A 21,735-nucleotide genomic window follows, 5' to 3' on the forward strand; every position below is an offset into this window, starting at 1 on the left:
ACTTTTTCCCCTCCTCCTCTTTTCCAAGTCACAAATAGCTGCTGTTTGAAAGTGAAAGCATGGAACCTGATCACTGGAGAAAATCTAATTTCATGTAGCTTATTGTTCCCAATCTGCCCTCTCGTCTATCACAGTGATTCAATTTAGGCTTTTTAGAGGGTCTTTGACATCACAGAGAGACACTGCAAGTACTCTGAAGTGTACACAACTGCCTTGAGTAGAATCCATCTTAAAGAGTGGGCCCTCATCCAACATATATATTATTCTAACTTCTTTACTGCCATGAGACAGTTCTCTGTGCTGAGTCCATAGATGGCCCTCCCCCTTTACACAGCACTACCAGAGGATCTGCTGCACAGCCAAAGAAACTGGCTCTTTATGACTACACACTAACTGTTTTAGATACTGGGCTGTAGGCATCAATTGGCTTTCCCTAATATGAACCGCTGCGGAGAAGAACGCTTTATTTAATAGATCTACTTGTGGAATGAGATCATTTTATAAGTATAAGATATAGGAATCACAAGGAAAAAGACTAAGCTCTAAAGCTCTGCAGTGTCCCTAGAGGCTGCAACTTTCTTAACAACCCCAAAAAACTATATTTTAATCATGACATCATCCCCAATTGGTGACTACCCCTCCAGGGATAGCTATGTAGGTACATTATGAATTAAGAATATTTAAAAATGATGTAAAAAATACAGCCAATGCTTGAACCACGTCAAACTAAATGCCCATCTCTCCTGGAAACCAGGTCCAGAGGAAGTCCCTGAGATCAGATCTACCATTCAGATTGACTGCAGACACAATGTGCATCTTTGGAAAATAAATTCATGTTTGAATATGTTTCTTTGTGGCCCTTTGGTGGCTGCAAGACCTTCAGCTTATGCTTGACAGCTATGTAATGATCTATCCTGAAGTGTATGTCATTAAGCTGCCACCCTTTTCCTTTCTGTAAATGTACTTTGACTGTATTCTCCACACTTTTCTTCTGGTCCCATTAAATAATGAAGTTGTCTAAGGGAGACTGTCAGTAATATTAAGAGGTGTGGGGCCATGGCCAGGGGGATGCTGCAATATAGCTAACTACATATAATAAATAATAGGACTTGTTTAGTGGTTATGTACATTTTTACATTTATATTTTGTCATTTGGCACATGCTTTCACCCAAAGTGACTTGGTGGTTATTGTTGATGGTTATGGTTTCCTCATACAGTTACTGTATGCTGTGTTATGTATATATACCCAGCCTAATTCGCCCATAGTGTTTAGCAATTAGCCATTGTCATATAATGAGAGATTCCAGTAACTGTTAAAGAGGAACTCCACCACTGTAAATAGGATGATTTTCCTAAAACTGAATCACCTACAGTATGTAGTAGATATGTGAAATAATGTTTAAAATCACTCAGTACCCTGAGACAAGAGAAAAGTGAGGGAAAGGCTGTATTGCTGTGAAGGGTTAGGGTTAGGGTTATCCTACAACAAGCAGAATATATGCATTGTGTGTTTGCATGGATGTATTAAAGTGTATGGTATATGTGAAGGTTTTACATTTGTAAAACTTTCCTTGAGTCTGAAACAGTGATTTTAAATTCTGTGATTCTGTGATCATCATCATTTTTGAACTTTCAAGAAAAATATAGTTAAAAGTGCAGTGTGTAGAATTTAGTGGAATCTAACATGACAGAAATGTATTATAACATTCACGTCAATGTTCATGTTTTAATCAGTGTAAAATCTTCATGTTTTTGTTATCTTTCTATCTACATAGGGAGCAGGTCCTCTTCTACAGACTCCACCATGTTGCACCGCCATGACTTGAGTATTTCCATGTGATGCTACTTTCTACATGTCAGAGGGAAATATTGTACTTTCTACTCCACCACATATATTTAACAGCTTTAGTTACTTTTCAGATGAAGATTTGACACAATGGATAATATAACATGCTTTTAAAATACAACACGTTGTTAAAAATCTTACAAAAAGCAGTGTGTAGTCGGCTCACATTTCAGATGTCTATGAGTTGTTAACAGCTCCACCAAATAGTGATTTTTCCCTCTAAACTTCTCACATGCTTTCATTTCAATACATGTTCAAATGATCCAATATTTCAGCAAAAATCAAAGATTAGAGAAAAAGTCCAAAAACTGAAAAATCATTTGTGTATCAGAACTTTGTTTTTTCGTCTTTCCTCTCCCATTAATCATCTCACCAGACCTCACATATTACCTACTTCATTAATTTTACTTTTACTCAAGTAAAAGTACCAATATAGTAATGTAAAAAGTAAAAGTCCTGCATGAAAAATTCTACTTATGTAAAGGATCTGAATACTTCTTCCACCACTGCCAGTTTGCAAGGATCATAAAAACAAACGGCGTAATGGAGTTAGTTATGCGGATCATTGCAAACTTACTGAGAGCTTTACACAAGCCAGAAAGCTGCCAGAGCACATTGGTGCTGGTGGACAGTCAAAAAACCTCAGAGTCTGAGGTCTCCATTTCAGCTTAGTTTTGTAAACAATGTTTGGATGAAAGGATGAAAAACTGCAACAATATTTGTGGATCTATGAGTTGAAGCTGAAAGCAGCCCCATAGGTTCCAGGTAACGTGCTGCTCTGTATTCAAAGTCCAATAATATTCTGTTGTGTCCAATGAGTTCACAGCTCACTGAGTGGAGACTGATTCACTGCATAGTGAAAGTGAATCACTCCTGTTTTTGATTCTAGTTGAGTCTAGTAGATCTAGTTCATTCTGCTAATCGTCAGTCTGATAAACAAAAGAACCATAAAGAACTTTCTTCATTCATAAGAATGATCTGTTTTGATCTCTTATTGTCCCCATTAACTGTTGCTATGGATACAATGAAAGTCATAAATATGCATGTAAATAATGAATAAATAATATAAACACTTCCTGCCAGTAGTAATGGGTCATGTGACTCTGAGCAGAGACACTACACAGTATTAATACTGCTCTGTCAGTGCTAACTGTGCATCTTTATTAATATTAGTACGTTTTAGTATTTCTGATACTTCTGATTGAGCTGTGTCTGCACATGTTCAATCAGTATGTGTTCAAGCTAAATGATAGCTGATCAGCTGTGATCAGCTGTCGCTGCTCATCAGACACAGACATGGTTTCACATGACGCTTCAGAGGATCGTCTCATGTATCTAGAAACATATTTCCCCACTTCCTCTCTCCTTGAGTGGTTTCCTTGCATCTGTCCATGCATCCACAGTGGGAGGAACTAAGATGCAAGGAAACAAGTGCAGGAAACATAGGTGTAATTGAAAGAGATGTACCTTATAAAAAGGGGCTGGAAGCTCACCTCACCTGAGAGACAACAGCTAAGGCCAGACATTATTAGGTGTTTGATTGGGAAGGCCCCCTTTATAAATATTTTTAGATTCTTCATGTTTTGAGGGAGTACAACTTCACATCAGCCAAGAAACAACAAATGCTCAAACAGAACATACATGTCTGCATTTATGCCTTGGATTAAATCCACCTTGCTGCCACCTAGTTTAATGGAGAAACATCTTGTATTTAATGCTTTATGAAATTACATTTTTATATTTGGGATAGTAGTCTCTGGCTCCAGTTTATAGTGGGTCTTATGTAGTGAGTATTTATCAGTTGACAGTGATATATGATGTTTTAAGGCAAACTACCTTTAACATCAGGTAACCTTAATGGAGAAGATGTTCAGTGATTAATAGTGTACTCACCACTCATAACTTTCACAGACAGCTTTCATGTGTACTGTGAAGCACACCAGGTCTACATACACACTCTGCCTCCCTCATAGAACCACCACAAACAAAGTGACGGATTCAAACTACACTGCACTGAATCATACTCTGTTTGCCCTGAGGCCTAGACATATAATTTCACTGTGCTGTTGGACTCTTAAAGCATGTGGTGGAGAGAGTGATGCCATCAGCAAGCAGGCAACCCCCACCACAATCACCACAGTGTGTGTGGGTGTGTTTGTGCATGTCTTCTACTGGCTTTGTGAGAACCAGCAGACCTTTTAGACCTTTAGAGTGACGACAGCGTGTAACAAGGTCATTTTACTACTTCACTACTTCAAACAAATAAAGTTTGAAGTTAAACTACATTTAATGTGTAGAAGAAGTAGACATTGTGGAATCAGTGATTTATATACAGTAACACAGCAGTGATTCAACCTGAAGTCATTACATGACAGCATTTGGTGTTCAAAGCACTGGTTGGTCAATCTTAAGAAAAAAAATCTATATAGGAAGTGATGACTTTGTTACTAGTTTATTTGTGAAAAAGGAGTATATAGAAGTTAGAAAAAATAAAATGAGCGACTGTCTAAAATGAAACGGACAGTTATATGTTACACTGTCTGTATTACAGCTGTTATCATTCTGGGTCAGTGTCACTATTTGGTTCCAACCTGTTCCATCTAAAGGTCAACGTACTGTACATACTATCATCAGTGGAGAGTTTGCTTATTGCAGTTACAGTAGTTATCTTTATCTAAGATCTTTCAGAGGTCAAATGTCTTTCAAACAGGCCAAAAAGGCAGACCCAAACCATAACTATCATTTGATTACAGAGCGTGACTTGACCACTACATATACAAGTTGGTGTAGGCTAAATACATATAAACATGCCTCTGTCACAGGAGATGAATTATAGTTTACCACAGCATTTACATGTCAAGTATTCATTATACACCCAAAGTAACTATGAGATGGATATCAGTCATTGAACAGTCATTGTATTAGCAGTAAGCAACTAAACAGTTTTTTGTATCCCACTGTAATCTTTCTTAAAGTTAGTTCTCTTAAAGTTAGCCTCTGTTAGTTGAATTGTGATAAAGTATAATGGCGCTTTTCCACTATACAGTTCTAGCACTACTCAGCTCTACTCAGCTCTACTCGGTTTTTTTTGTGTTTCTATTAGGGATAGTACCTGGTACCTGGTACTTTTTTAGTACCTGCTCTGCTGAGGTTCCAAGCGAGCCGAGCCGATACTAAAAGTGACGTCAACAGACTGCTGACTACTGATTGGTCAGAGAGTCACTGGAAGAGTCATGAGCCGTTCCACACAAGAATCAAACCCGGTATTTTTAAATACCGGCAACAGTGTTACAGCCATACGGCTCAATTCTTGCTTTCTGTGTGTCAAAAAGACACATACAGCAGCAAGTACACCATCGCCTCCATGTCCTCCATTGTTTATGTGTTTGTGTCGTGTATAAAACGAAGTCACGTTCTATGACGACCCCGCCCACGTTGAGTAGGTACTATTGTAATGGAAAAGGTCGTTCCAAACCGAGTCAAGTCGAGCCGACTAGTGCTAGAACTGTATAGTGGAAAAGCGCCATAAGTGTCACAAAGACACTGAGTTTCACCTTAGAGGACAGTCCAGCAGCCCAATTTGAATGTGTTTATTTGGAAAGCTGTGGGTTTGTGCTGTCATCTTTGCTAAATGTCTACAACAGAGAGAGACAAGCACAAAATTAGCATATAGCAACAATGGACACAATCATGAGAATACAACCCATGTTAAATCACTTAAATGTGCATTTTAATGCCACTTTTAAGTTATAGAGACTAAATGTAGTGTCTAAAGATCTTGTACTGTGTCACAGTCTATGCATGTGTGTCTTACATACAGTAGTAAAACCACATCTCCATCGTCAGTGTGCAGACAGGGCAGACACCAGAAACGACTGTTGCAGTCATACATCCCTCTGTGAATATTGACAAATCAAGACAGTAGGACCTTCAAAGGCCTTCAGACATGTTTCTCAGTGGCACATGTGGTGCGCGATGATCCTGTTACTCTGTCAAAGCATCATTGTTACCACTGTCTGGCCTCAGAGGGGCTCAGTCACCAGTCTGTGGTGAGGGAGAATCCCAGTCACCCACAGACAGAGGGAGTTAGCCTCAGACAGACAGAGGAACATGGTTGTTCCACTCACCCTGTCATTTTCTTTGTCTCATTATGCCTTTTGTCAGAAACCAAAAGCCTCCTCTTAATAGGAACTTGTTTGATTTTCCATGTTTGCTTATACCACCCCAAAAAGGAAGCAGGGTGTGTACACAGTAAGATCTTCAATTTAGTCCCATGTTGCTAAATACACTGAGTTTACCACAGTGACACGTAGAGCACAGAGGCAGCTTTAGGACTCTTTCTGCATTCAGACCGACTCGCCAAAATAGAAATCAAATTGAAGGCTTTTGTTGAAACAAACATCCTTGACCTTTATTGAAATAGCCCCATGGACCACAAGCACAATGAAGGCGTAAGATGAGACATCATCATCATCATCATCATCATCATGAGCAGATACACAAGACACAAGTGGATTTGGAGTTTAGACAAAGCAAACAGATGTCAGGCTACATGTGAATAAGAATACTTTACCTCTACACCATACTCGGTTTGCCAGTAGACATTAGGCATCTGGCTCAACTTATATCAGTGTGTGATTGTGGTATCAGTGTGTCATAGTTTCTCCCCTGCTAAATCATCACCATGTCTGCTCCATTTCCTCGTCATAGCTCTAAAGTAGCTTCTTCAGGATTTTCTTGGGGAAGCACAGACTGTATGGCAGGTACATTATTCATCTGCCCACCAAGCCAAGTCTAATCAAAATACATTCTATGTAAAAATAATAATAATAATAACAATAATAAATACATATAAACTTGATTTGCTGTTGACTTGATGTGTGTTTTTAATGTGTCGTCTCAGTAAAACTGAACTGTTGAATAAGTTGTAAAAAGTCTCCTCTGGGTCTGACTTGCAGACCTTCCTGAGCTGCCTTCAGCCACCAAGCTGGTTTCTCAGGTGATGTAACATAATGTCCACTCCCACAATTAGCCATAAATGAATGAACACTTAGCAGACCCTTTTCATACCAACATGCTGCCTGCTGCACCAGCATCAATGAAACCAATGGGATTCATTTCACTGATGGTTTTGCACCAGTGAAGTTCTCCAACAGTCACACCAGCTTTCATTGTGCATGATGGCTGTGTGTGGCTATTTATACTGTCCGTATTATGAATTCATCACGTGGACATGTAAATATTTTTTCATCATTTCAGACATCAGAAATGTAATCAATGCTCATATCCAAACTGGTGCCGCATAACTGCAAAGTTTATGGTTTGATTCTAGCAGCAGACCTTTGATTTATATCTCCTTCTAGTCTCTGTTTCCTGTCTACTCTCTATTCTTATTCTAATAAAGGCTTACTCATCTTGATCATATAAAAACAGTCATTACACAGTGTGTCTCAGTTAAGGATAAAATAAGAATGTTAACTACAAAATAAAATTCAACTTCAACTGGCATTTTACAGATCACTGTGTAAGAAAATGTTTTTATGCATATGCATCGTTTATCATTTTAAAATATCTTGTTATTTTTTACTATACTATATATTTTACTATATATATATATATATATATACATATATATATAAGATAAGACAAAGATCTAACCATTATTGTCTCTTAAAAGTACTCAGCCTACAGGTTTTCCACATTGTATTTATTATCTGGAATAACTCTGATAGTAAACTCACAATGAGTTTCTATGACCTTATAATGCACTTACGCTGCCTTTTGAGCAGCACTTCAAATAAAGTGTGGCCTCTTGTTTGTGTGGTTTTGGTATCTGGCATATTTGCATGTGTAGCAGTGGTCCATTTATAGCAGTGTGACATCTTTCCCACTCATTCAAACCATGAGCCAACAGGCTCCACTACTGACGTCAGTGTGTGCAGGCCCCACAGACGCTTGTGGTGTGTGACTGAGTGAGTGTGTGTGCATGGGATGAAAGACTGCAGGGTTTTCTCTGGAACCCCCGTCTTACTCACAGCCTGGCTCCTTGTAGCTCGGTCACTGCTGAGTTCGTTCAGAGGATAAGAAGCAGCACAGCCCCTCAGTGTGGTCACACACAGATTACCAGCCCACCAGACCATCATCCACATAGCCTCACTATATCAGTTCAGAACTACGTCCCAATTCACTAGCTGCATCCTTTAAAATGTGTGTGTTCCATTGCAAGAACACTTAAAATGTTACAAATGAATGAAGCATTGTTTGGCTTTGAGGCTATACAACAGGTGTATTCTTTGTGTCCCAGAATGCTACTATCAACTGTCAGTGACATGTTTAATTGTGGGCTTGCTGGGTCAATTCAGAGTCAGGAAATATCATGTTACCTCATCGTGTTTACCAGGTGTTTGGCCATTGCTTATGAGTATGGAATGGAATGGACTGTACTTAAAAGTGTCTTGCCCAAGGACACATTGACAACATGTGGACTGGAGGAGCCGGGAATCAAACCGCCGATCTTCCAATTGGAAGACGGCCGCTCTACCTCCTGAGCCACAGCCGTGAAGCGGACCAATGGTCAGTGTTCATTCATTTACTGACTTCATGGCAGAGAAACAGAGTATTGTAAGTGGATTCAAAGCCTGACATATCTTTTTTCTCTATGCTGTAAAGTTTGATTGCTGTAAGAGTGTAAGCTTGCTTTAAACTAAATGCTAACATCATGATGATAACATGTTCACAATGACAATACTAACATGCTGAGGAAAACAACAAATAACTACTTTACATTTTGACTTTCAGATAGCACAAAATGAAAAGTCACCAAATGCAGTGCCCGCTCAAAACATGCTTGTTATGGAATGAGCAGACTGCTTATCATTTCATGAGAACCTTATATGTATGTATCAATTTACAAATGTATCAGTTAAAACAATGGCAGATTTAAGAGATTAAATAGTTTAAATCCAGACAGAAACTTCACCAGTGAGACTAAAGTGAGGTTGAACCATAGATGCAGCATTCTATTGGTTGCTGTTTTGATCGTAGTACCATTCACAGTTCAATAGTGTACCTTAAGTCACTTACATCTTTTCAAGTCATTAACACTCTGAATATAATCCCACCTCGTACCACAGTGTGAGTTGAAATGGCAGCGTTGTTCTCAAGAACAACTTATCCAAACAACTTCATACTTGACTCTGCACAGCTTTGGATCCTCAGGAATACAACCGTCATGTGTGAAGTCAATGAGATGAACAGTTGTGGAGATATGCAAAAGACACACACATGGACACACACAGATTCATTCCTTTAGATTCTTACTGAGGGTAACAGGTTCATACCACATTTTAAGGTAATCCATCTAATAGTTATTGAGATGTTTCACTTAAAACTTAACTCAGAAGAAGAGTCAGGGGTCCATCCTCTGGTGACCATCAATGTCTATACAAAATGTCATAGTAGTCCGTCTAGTAGTTGCTGAGATATATCAGATATATCAAAGAGGCTGACCAACTGTCAGAACAAATAGATATAGATATAGACATCATCATATAAATTGTCAACAATCTGAAGTATTATAACAAACATCAAGTAGGCTTGATCTTAGGGAAAACAAACACATTTTAATACATTTCATATGTATTTGTAATTATTTAAATATAAGTATAAGTATAAGTATGCTGTACGTGCACTCTATGTACACAATCACTTTTTTTTTTACTTTGCTCACAATATTTTAACAGCAACAAATACAGTGGAATGCTATCATTACAAATATTAGAGGTTTAATCACTTCATAACTGACTAAAAGAATGGTTGAAATACAGACATGTCATTAAGGTCTGTAATGCCTCTCTGAGTGTATATGCATTGGTCTGTCCTACATGTGTATTTATTAGTGTCCTGTGGAGTTATCCTTTATTTTATAGTTATATGTGCACTTATTTACACTTCAGTATTGTGCTTTATCTCGTGTTTATTGTACATTATCTCTGTTTTAGATAAATTAATCAATGAAATGAAAATGTGCATCTGAAATACAACAAACAATAAAACGATTAAAACACCTTTTCATCATAATGTGTGGTATTTATCAGTAGCTCAAAGTAGCGTTGTCGTTCCATCAGCGTCTGTGTCTACTAGAAAAACAAACAAGAATCCCTTTATACTTTTAAACTTAAACTTAAACCATAAACTTAATTTCACATCTAATAACACATATGAACTCTTTTCTCTGTTGAGTCTCTCCGCATGTCTGAATGGATTTGATTGGCTGATTAGCATCACGTGAGAAGATTCACTATGCGCAGTAGTTTGTGAGATCCCGAGGCCGCTCCACTTTTACCGTAATAGCTGGAGAAGCTGCACCCGTTAGGCTTAGACACAATTTAACAATGCTCAACATTTCAGGTCCGGGTCCGAATAGGATGGAGTCTGGGTCCAGACCGCATATTAATGACCTCTGCTCTACAGATTGGTGTCAAAGTGGAGTATAACATTGTCTATACTACTGCATTAGAAGTGGTGATGCAATACCATTTCAGAAGTCAGTACAGCTACCACCAAACCGAGAAACCACACTCCTCTAGGTGACATGGTGACATGGCACAGCTGCTACAAGACGTCCATCAACACACAGAAGGCATTTGTCTGATGGGGATGAAGGGTGACTGGATACTTCATGTAGATGTGTAGTTCCTAAGTCCCTCCACCTGTGTTTTTGTGAGCCCAACCTAGACGCCTGTAACCTGTCTGAGCTGTTTGGGGTTAAAACATACTGCTAAGGTTACAGAGGAACAGGACATCACTATAGAGGTGCACATAAGAAAACAGAAAAAGTCACCAACCTGGATACTTACAGTAATTGACTGTTTTTTCCAAGGCTGTTCAGTCTAAACTTCCCTCTGCCAGAGAAACAACTGACCTCCTAGTTAACCATGTTTTCCACCTTCACATTACCTCTGCGGATATTGTGTCTGACTGTGACCCTCAGTTTATCTCCCAGGTGTGGAGAGCCTTCTGTGACCACCTGCACTGCTTAAATCTATACGCTGTCACACAGTTTTTAATACTGTGTAACCAGGTGGTAGAATAATATCTATGGGAAGTCAAATCTATGTGAAAGAAGTTCACCGTCGCTGCGATCCAGCTGGGGATGTTTGTTTTGGACAGCAGGGGAGGTGGGTTCACAATTTATTGGAGCAGTATGCCTGCTGAGTGGTCCGAGTGGGTTTATTTACAACTCACAGTATCTACACTACACACCCACTTTACTATGTGACAAACCCACTTGGTTAGGTTTAGGTATGAGCAGTGAGATGGTTAGAGTTAGTGGTTGGGGGTTATTACAGTAAAAACATCAGGGAGTGTGTGTCATGTTGTAAAGCATGTTGTGTACGTCTGCAATGCTGGGAAAATACAGGAAGTACAACATAACACGCTGCTTTTCACTGGGGATGGCTGCTGGTTCCAACACACTGCAGATGGTTGTTGACTGAAAACCTCAAACATGAAGAGCACAGTTTGCTATCTGTGAATTTGGTATAAAACTATTTGATGATTATTTCTGTATAGCTGTTGTGAATTTTGGTTAGTACAATGTATAAAGCAGACAACATTTTGCTTTGTTTGTGAACAGAAAAGGTTGAAAAATGTGATATAAGCACAGATACTTCAGTGAATGAACAGGGCAGGGTGGTAAATATGTTTATAGAGGGACCACTGCCATATTTGTGCTGTATTTGTGCTGTTTCTCTGCTACATTTGTACCAATTTGTCACCATTTCTGCAACATGTTGTGGAATAGTAGACCTGCTCTATGTGTAAAGTGCCTTGAAATGACTTGTTGTCTTGTTGTGATTTGGCGCTATATGAATAAAGATTGATTGAAGTTGAAGCTATTGCCAGTCAAATGAGTCATAGTAGATCAATTCAGGGTTATTTACTGGGCTCAAAGTCCACAGTCATAACTGCCAATATCCCTCTGTGTCATCTAAAAAATGAAAAACCTGGAGCTCAAAGGTAGGTGGTGCAGTGAGCTGCTTATAATTCTGATGTACAGTAGCAACCAGGACAGTGCAACCCAACAGCAGGTGTTTTCTTACAGCATGATTTAACAGTGGTGCTTGAAGCAGGGATCAAAAGCATAAGCCATGCCCACAGGAAAAGAAAAGTCTTCCCAGAGCTGTGGAAGGGCTGTTGGAGATGAGGATGTACATCAGGGAGACTGTCTGAAAGCAAAGCAAGGGCCCTACACTTTCTGAGACAGAGAGCATTTTGGGTACGTATGCACACAGATGTAGAACAGTGGGGTAAAAATTACTTTTAACAAAAATGTCATATGCCTAGGGTTACCCACATATAAAGTCATTTCTTGGATCCAGACCTGTAGAAGTGGTGGTAAATGACTTCACAGTGCATGGAGCAGCCACACATGGCAGGGAACATGTTTTAGTACAGTAAGTAAATGTTTAGAAGGTCACTCAGGCTTTTTCTGCTTGTGACCAAAAAGCTGAGACATCATGGTGTTAAGAAAATGGTTTATGAAGTATGACATACCTGTAACCTTGAACATGAAGTGATTGCTGATCACTTTATACTACAAGGTGAAAAAACCACACATCCCTTCATCATCCAATTGCATTTACCAAAACTGGTGTATGGCTATAGTCTGATTCCACATTCAACAAGCTATTCCCCATATCATGTACATGGTTGAATCATGTCTTCCATTTGATGCACTTCTTCAAATCTTCTTGCATCCTGGAGACAAGAAACTCAACCAGAAATTCAGTGTGCAAGTTCCTGTTCCTGTTTGCTTGGGAAAGACAGAAACTAACAACGTACACCTGTCCCTCACAGGAGTAAAAGAGGATTTTTAAGAAAAGTGCTTAATGAGGTAAAAGATAAAAAGGTGAAACAGGGGAGAATGTAACCAGGTGGTAAAATACAAAAATCAATGGGAAATAAAGCCTTCCATTGCTGCAATCTGGCTGGGGATGCTGACTTTGGACAGCACAGGGTGTAGGTTGAACATTTCTTGGAACAGTATGCCTGCTGCCTGGTCAGGGAACACTGGGAAAATACAGGAAGTACAACATAACACGTTACTTTTCTCTGGGGATGGCTGCTGGTTCCAACCCATTGCAGATGGTTGTGAACTAAAAACCTCACAGGTGCAGAACACAGTTTGCTATATGTGAAGTCAGTATGAAACATTTTGATCATCATTTATGTTTTGCTGTATTGTAAAGATGTATAAAGCAGAACAAATGTTTCCTTTTTTAACTAAAATGGCTGTTAAATGTAATAGAACAGATAGTTTAGAGAATGTACAGGGCAGTGTGGTGGATATATGTGTGTTCTTCCATTAATAAAGGTGCCACTGCCACAATTATGCCAATTTACCACCATTTCAATTTGGGTTTGTGGGGAAAACTAAAGGGAACTAAACGGAGACTGAACTCCAGTTACACTTTTATGTTAAAAGTAACACTAAAGTTACATTTCCTAGTAACTAATTACTTTTTATATGCAGTAATTGTAGAGTAATTTGATTACTTTTTAACTAGTAACTGTAACTAATTACTCATTTTCAGTAACTTGCCCAACACATTGTAGTCTGTACGGTACAATCACTGCCAGACTGACAACTTTCTGTTCCGCTCACATTCACCCTACTCACTCTCTCCACTCATCCAACCACACACACTCACATTATGCACTAACCGGTCCTTTAAAGGAGCTACATTAGTACCTTTCACATAGATGTCCTCTGAAGAAGGGAGGAGGGGATGACTCAAATCAATTCCATGATAATGTAGGGTGTTATTGTGCTCACACAGTATTGATATTAATGATTGTGTGAAATTTTAGCAGCAGCGCTCAAAATTCGTATAAAGAGGAAACTCTAGGTTTTTGAGAAAAGTGTTCCTAGGTGTAAGATTTCCATTTAGAACATCAGTTGACACTTTTAAAATTGAATATCATGCAGACATGAAAACTGCTTCCAGTTTACAACCACCATTGTATTGATCTCCAAAAATGTCACCAACTTCATTCTGAAGACTGAACAATATTTGATTGTTAGTTATGTTGCTATAGTGTTGATGTGTCAGCTGATTATCAACTTTAACCCTGATTACACCACTGAAGAGAGAACAGGAGGACCACCCTGTTTGTTTCTGTGTGTGTGTGTGTGTGTGTGTGTGTGTGTGTGTGTGTGTGTGTGTGTGTGTGTGTGTGTGTGTGTGTGTGTGTGTGTGTGTGTGTGTGTTGTGAGGTGGGTCAGCTGTGTTTAAACATGGCCAGATGAGAAGAAACAGAGCATGATGGTGTTATGAGAGGGGAGCTGAAGACTAATCCGTGTCTTTGTGTCCCGGACAGGAGGGCCCAATCACTGCAGATTATGGGGCGCTGCAATTACAGTCCTCAAAAACTATCTGGGTCAGTTTGAAGCAGTCCACTGGTCAACAACTCCTTTTTTTATCAAGCCTGCACTGGTCTTACTGCAACTTGTCTTACTGTGAGTGATGAGTAAGTGATGTAGTGGAAGGTCAATTCATGTATGGAAGGGACCACTTACACTTCCTAGCCTTTCCTGATACTTATAACCACTGGTGGCCACCCTTATCAGCGAATGAAGTCTGCTCATTTATCATGGAATTGGTTTGATTGTCATCACATGACCTACAGTAGGTGTCACATAGTTATGGAACAAAGGTCAGACTAGAGCCAGGCTTGCTGTTTTCCTCTATTTCCAGTCTTTATGGGTCATGACTCCAGGACTATTCATTCCATACTAAAGCACAAGTCCACTGAAAAAAATGCAAAGGAAGATGACGATAGGATGGCAGGAATGAATAAGAGGTCCAAGATTATTTGTGTGAACAATGCATCACATCTAAAGCAGCACTATAAGTTAAGTTCCTGGTTGAAACATCTGGGAGAGATAGCACAGCTGGGCTATGATTGATTGTGCATGCAACATCAAACACACAATCCATCTCAAGCTGCAACCAAGCATTTTTATGCTTTCTGTCATGAGAGGATCTAGATACGGGATACTGGGAACTGAGAACTTTATCCACAAGGTTACAAGTATCCACATGGTGCTCTTGATTCTCATCACAGTGACACAATCGACCAGAAACATAGTTCACTGTACTGAAAGGATATTCAGGGAGTTGGTGTGTGGTTGAAAGCTGTGCTGTGTAAAGCAGTGGGATAGTAAGAGGAGGGGGGGGCAGCCAGTGTGGCACCAGGTACAATTCTTTATGGGAGATGGAACACATTAGCTATTATTATTGCTTCAGCATGTGAGTCCACACTTTCTTCTTTCTGCAATCAGTTTGCTGTGGGAGGATTAAGGCTTAGCTCTAAATTCCACAGATAAAAGTCATATTTATTCTCAGCCATAACTGTATGTGGCAATGTAGATGTAGATAAAACATGACCACTGCTCAGTGATTGTTAGACAGGCAAACCACATGTTTAGTGTTTTTTATGTTATAATGTAACTGTGGATCTGTAAGTGTCTCTGCAACCCATGGCTTTATGAACACATTTTAAAACTCCATGGATTTACTCCAAAATGTGTCATTCTTTCCCCCTTAACCAACAATGACGTCTCAAAAACTAATGACTGTGAAGAATAAATCATAATGTTCCAGGTGACCTCTGACCTTTCCTCCATCACCATCACAATTCCCACAACATCCAACAAATTGTCTATTGGACAGAAGCCTTTAAATGTACTGAACACATGTATGCTTACCAGAGGATGGACATTTTCCAAACTGGACACTAGAAGTTTTAACTTCAACAACTACATTTGTAATTGAGGAACTTTATGTGTTGTATTTGTGTACAGATTAAATAAATGGAATACAAGTTAATCACTGAGCTTTGGAGGTGATGGTAACTGTAATTAATCAATCTTTATTTATATAGCGCCAAATCAGAACAAAAGGTCATCTAAAGGTGCTTCACATCATAGAGCAGGTCTAGACTATACTCTTTAATTTAACACCGGGCTCTAAGGCTGCGTTCACACCGCAGATAAAAGTGACCTCAATCTGATTTGTTTGCTCAAATGTGACCCATATCTGATTTGTTTCTGACAATGTGAACAGCACAAGTCACATTGAATCTGACATTTCCAAATCTGATTCAGGCCACTTTCAAAAGTCGTACTGAATCAGATACATAACTGATTTTTTTGAATGCGGCTGCAATGTGAACAGTCAGGTCGCATTTAATGTGACTTTGACATTATTCTGGAGCATCACACAGCATCACACAGCTAATGCTCTGCATAAAGACATCATTCAAGTATTCATTTTCTTTCTCCTCTTCCTCCTTTTTAACATCACCCGCTCACAAACACACTGTTTTTAACATTAGACCATAAATGGTCACTTCAGGAGGCCACATTCAAAAGTGTAATATGAACGGCCATCTGCCTCGACCGGTTGGGGTTGAGGGAGGGAGAGAGAAAGGGAAGGGAAGGGAAAGAAAGGGAAGGGAGAGAGAAGAGAGAGGCACAGTGACAAACAGTCAACATTGAATAAGATAGTAGCAGGCCTGGAACCGGTCATCCAGACGTCCACATCTCCAGGTTACCTGTGAGACGAGAGGCTTTATTCATCTGTCTTTATGGATAGATATAATTGAGTATTGTCCGTATAACAATGAAAATGGAGTGTAAATGGTAGTAGGATGCACTGTGAGAGGAGGGAAAACCAGCAGAGGCAGTGTGATGTTCTGAGTCATGTTCTGCTGAGAAATGTTGGGTCCTAGCATTTATGTGGATGCTACTTTGACATGAAGCACCTACCTAAACACTGTTGCAGACCAAGTACACCCCCCCCCCCCCCCCTCCATGGTAACAGTATTCCCTGATGGTAGGATAACACAGTACAATATTCAGTAATGGTTAGAGGAACATGACAAAGAGTTCAAGGTGTTGCTTTGGCCTCCAAATTCCCCAAATCTCAATCTGATTGAGTATCTGTGGGATGTGCTGGAAAAACAAGTCCAATCCATGGACATCCTACTTCACAACAAACAGGACTAAAAGGATCTGCTGCTAATGTCTTAGTGCCAGATACCAGGTACCATGAGGGGGACCTCCATAATTTAAGGAAGGTGGTTTTAATGTTATGTCTGATCGGTGTAGATACGTAATGTTGATATATAACACGAATATGAGGCATATGAGGCAATGAGGCATATATTGGATCAGTAAATGGATGGTGTATAAATGCAGGTTTCTCTGTATTTTGAGTAAAGCCAGCCTGGATGGAATACATAGAGGAACATTTTATGATAGTATTTCAGTGAGTATAGATGACCTCAACAGTAAACTAATTAAATAAATTAACAACATCAATATTAACAATTAAATAAATACAGAGAGATCTGAAGATATGTACATACTGACATTTGTTCAGTCTGGATTAAACCCCAGGTTAGTTACTCTAGGTTTAAACTTTACATTTAAAACAAATAGAGACATAGAAGCAGCTGTAATAGCTGTCCTCCAGGAGAGATGTCTGCGTTAGATGATGACAAAGCTGACAGGAGCCAGAGATGAAGGCTACACCTCAATAATGTCATAAAAAATCACTCCTGGTGATCAGCAGCAGGTATTTCCTTGGTTTTAACTAAATTGTATATGTCGGTTATAAACCTGGTGATTAACACTTAAACACAGAGCTGTGTGTCTCCTACACAGGCTCCTGCTGTCAAAGTCACACAGGAGACATGCACATAACCACGCAGCCTCATAAGACATGTTTTTAAATAACTGTTGTTAGACTGTATTCAATGAGCCATTAGATTCACTGGTAAGAGGCTAGTGGACTAAGAGTGCAGCCTTCCCCACATGTATGTCAGCAAATCACAATGCATTTCATGTCTCCTGAGTATGATGACATCTCCTATAGAAGCTCAGTCCCCAAAGTACCCTACATGGAAAGGGTGGAGCAAGAGCACTTGCATGTTCTTGGCTAAATGTGGATTTTTGATTAGAACATACTAGAACCATGACTGATAGCATTAGTCACAAGTTGTATTATCAGTGTTTTTGTTTACTCAGAGAAACATGGCAGATGTATTCACAACAATAAAGAAATCATTCCAGTATTTCAGTGGTTGAAGACTGGTAGACTGTGAGTTGCTAACAGAGTAATGCTAACAGGTAATGTCTGCTGTGTTTGTCTGTTTCATATTACCCTTGATGCTCACTTAACCATACTGCCTTTAATAGGCATTTGGCATTTTATATGCTTTTGACCCCAGGACACGTTTTTCATCTGAGAGAAAGCTGTTTCTCTCTAATTTGAAATGCTTGATCTTCAGCACAAGTGAAGCAGCAGCAGCAGAAGGCTGCATTTATAGTGGAAACATGCATGCTTTATGATTTCTATCTCACACCTTTGAAAAGCATCCCAGTAATCCCACAGATGACAACCTTATATAGCCTACTTATTATCAAACTCAATAATATACAAGGCCAGTTCACCCAGTGAAGGTAGACGTCTCAGAGATAAATGTCTCTATCACAACTTAGAAAAACACTCCTCATTAAGAGATACTACAGGAGGAAGATAGGGGTGTAGTTTTGGGGGGCTTAGAAAGAAATTCATCTCTTTCAAACTGGATTTCCAAACCATTTCAGTTCACATGTAGCTTATGCTGACCAGGGCCTGTTTCACAAAGCAGGTTTAGTGAAAACTCTGAGTTAGTTGACTCAGAGTTCAAGGAAACTCTGGTTTTTCAATTTCACAAAGCCTAACTCTGAATCGGTTACCATGGCAACTAAACTAACTTGCTGACTGGCAGGTTTTCTTCAACTAACCCTGAGTTTCTCCTCCTTTTTAGTTGAAGCCTGCAGACTGAAGGAGATGTCAGACATGGTGTGTCCTTTTCTTAAAGAGTCAGTTAATATTGAAGCACAAATACAAAGCATAAATCTCCGTCAGAGGGTGATCGGACCCCGCTGGGATGTTTTATCATTCTCTGGTGATGTTCTGTTTGAGTGTTTCCATTTTTCTGTACAATCGATAATTTATCTGAACAATATTCTCAGCCCTCGTATCGTCTGTACGACACCACATGGACATGCTCTCAGTTCAGAACTAATTCTCTATATTACACTTTGGAAACATGCGACACTAAGCATGTTTCCAAGGCAACCCTCTGTCCAGCTTCAGAAATGCAGCACTTGAAGGGTCTTGGTAGCCAAGTAGTTTGATTCCAGTGCTGCAGGTCATTTCTCTCTCTCTCTCTCTCTCTCTCTCTCTCTCTCTCCTGTTGGCCTCTATACCAGCTAATGTTAAATTAAGGTGAAAATGCCCTAACATAAATCTTTAAAACAAAAGAAATGTGACTTTACACTTTTGTAGTGTTGTATGTATAAAGGCATGTAGGTGTTTCTTTCAAATAGACAATATTAAATACTGGCAGTGTTGGGATGGCTGAAAAATTGACTTTCTTTTTTGCTTAGAAGATTTCACTAACTACTGAAATCATCACATGTTGAATGTAGCCATTGAATGCAGTTTAATAAGGGCAGGCTAAACAACATCACAGCTGCTTGTAATGAAATGATATCTTACTTTTTTGAGCTATATTTTTACATTTCAACTTCAGTTGCTGCTAAGTAAGCCTAAGATTTATACCTGTTGGAGTCTGCATGAATATATAAATGTTGAATAAGTTGGCCACTCGTGACAAAACGTTTCTTATTTTTTCATTAATAATCACACATTGATTGTCAGTACTTTTCTGCCACATCAGCTCATGTTCTTTTGCTGCTGCTACTGTATTGCTTTTTTTCTTAAATATATTCTCATCATCTGCATTCATTAATATTTCTAACTCCTTTGGGGAGAAGTGGGAGGACTGAGCCCTTTGTTTCTCCTGTTGTCATGGTGAATCATGTTATCTGTGCTCCATTGATGAGGGTTTGGTATCTCCTCATGTACGAGCTTCACTCAGAGTTACTTTGGCTCAGAGTTGACTGAAACACAAAACTCTGAGTTTGACAGCTCAGAGTCAGTCAACCTAGAGTTAAAGTTTTAACTTAGTTAACTTGTTAGTTAAACCTGCTTCCTGAATCAGGCTCCTGAACTGATGCTTTGTGCAGCAAGTGAACAAAATATAAGATGCACCAACTGCATTGCCCTGATCCACAGCTGTGCTACATACAGTCTTGGATCGTCATAACCTGGGACTTTCAGTCACTGAGTGGTTCATCAAGTTTGTTACAAGAAGACTGTTGCAAATATGAACTTATCAGGTGGAAAACTGAATACAGCGTTCACAGATGATACTCCATTCATACCTATGAAAGCTGCTCAATGGTCACATACAGAATACCCAATCATTTTTTCAGGCTTCCTAGATTTTGGGCCGGTGGAGCATGATCATTACAGTCCTTCTCTAACTGAGACAGCTGACTTCCTGTTGACTCATTGCATACATTAAATAATTTAATATTGCAGCTCTCTTATACTTTTCGATTTTTATTACATTGAATTTTATTGGACTTTTAATACTACCAAGAGTTCATTTGGGGTGTGTCTCTCAGAGAAATATTGTTATAATTTACAGCCTTTTTTGTAATGATTGTGTATGGAGAAGACTCTGAAATACCACAACGGCAGTGTGTAGTGTGTAGTGTGTCCACTACACTAAAATAACAGCCTTGATGCTCCTGGCGGCTTGGTCTACCTTGCTCACAGACTGGAGTGCTGCTCAGCAGCGGTGTGCTCAGTGCTGCCACTGGTGGCCACAAGATATAACATTGATTCAGTAACACGTGTATCACACAATCTGACTTGCATTATGATTTTATTATTCCTATCCTGCATGATGCGATATGCAATGAACAGTTAAAGTAAAAGTGAAGTGAGGATTCAGAAATAATGCTATGTAATGTAAACAGCAGGAACCTAAATGAAACCATTATTTGTTGTGAGCATCTTGTCTTTAAAAACAGCAGCAGTTCTCCTCGGTGTTTCAGGTACTCAGCAGGTCGGTTGTTCCTCCGTCTTGGACAGGGCGCCACAGTTCTTCTTCTTCTGTGGATTTGAGCATCTCAACTGCTTCTGTTTCTTCATGTAATCTCAGACTGACTCCATGATAGTGAGATCAGGACTCTGTGGGGGCCAAACCATCTGTTGCAGGACTCTTTGTTCTTCTTGTTGATGAAGATAGTTCTTTCTGACCCTGGCTGGATGTTTGGGATCAAACACCAGGCTGGTGTGAGGCAGCAGGCCTCTGATACAGTGAAGACCTGATATTCTGCTGGACTGCAGTGTAGGTGAGAGGTTTGCTGAAGAGGGCTGATGGGTGGAGCTGTATTTGTTGAGAGTCTGAATACTGGTTCACAATTTGGTGACAAGTGGAAGTGGAGCTGCATCTGTGTGTACAGAACATACGTAGTGCTGACCTTATCTGATGTCATTCTGTGTCTGGGTCTGTCTCTTCAGTAATCTCTTTCTCTCTCTCTCTCTCACTCACACACACACACACACAAACACACAGTATGTCCAGTGACTCCAGTTAATCTATAAGCGCCAGTGTTTGATTTGAAGATGATCCAACACCTCAGAAGCAGCCACAGGATGCTGAACCAAATGTAGGTTAAACCAACACAACCAACCACACAGAGACTTCATCACAACTTCACAACACTCTGGAAGACATTCAGCAGACAAATCCTGCCACCTGCTGGAAGATGAAGGTATAACAGTGAAATACAAAGCTGCATGCGCATAAAGTAGCCACAGAAGTTCACTTGTCTACAAACTACTTGCTTCACCTATATGGAGAAATATCAGCCAGTTAGTTCTGATCAGAAATAATTAAGATGCTATGA

Source organism: Scomber japonicus, chromosome 10, assembly GCF_027409825.1.
Source record: "Scomber japonicus isolate fScoJap1 chromosome 10, fScoJap1.pri, whole genome shotgun sequence".
NCBI lineage: Eukaryota > Metazoa > Chordata > Actinopteri > Scombriformes > Scombridae > Scomber > Scomber japonicus.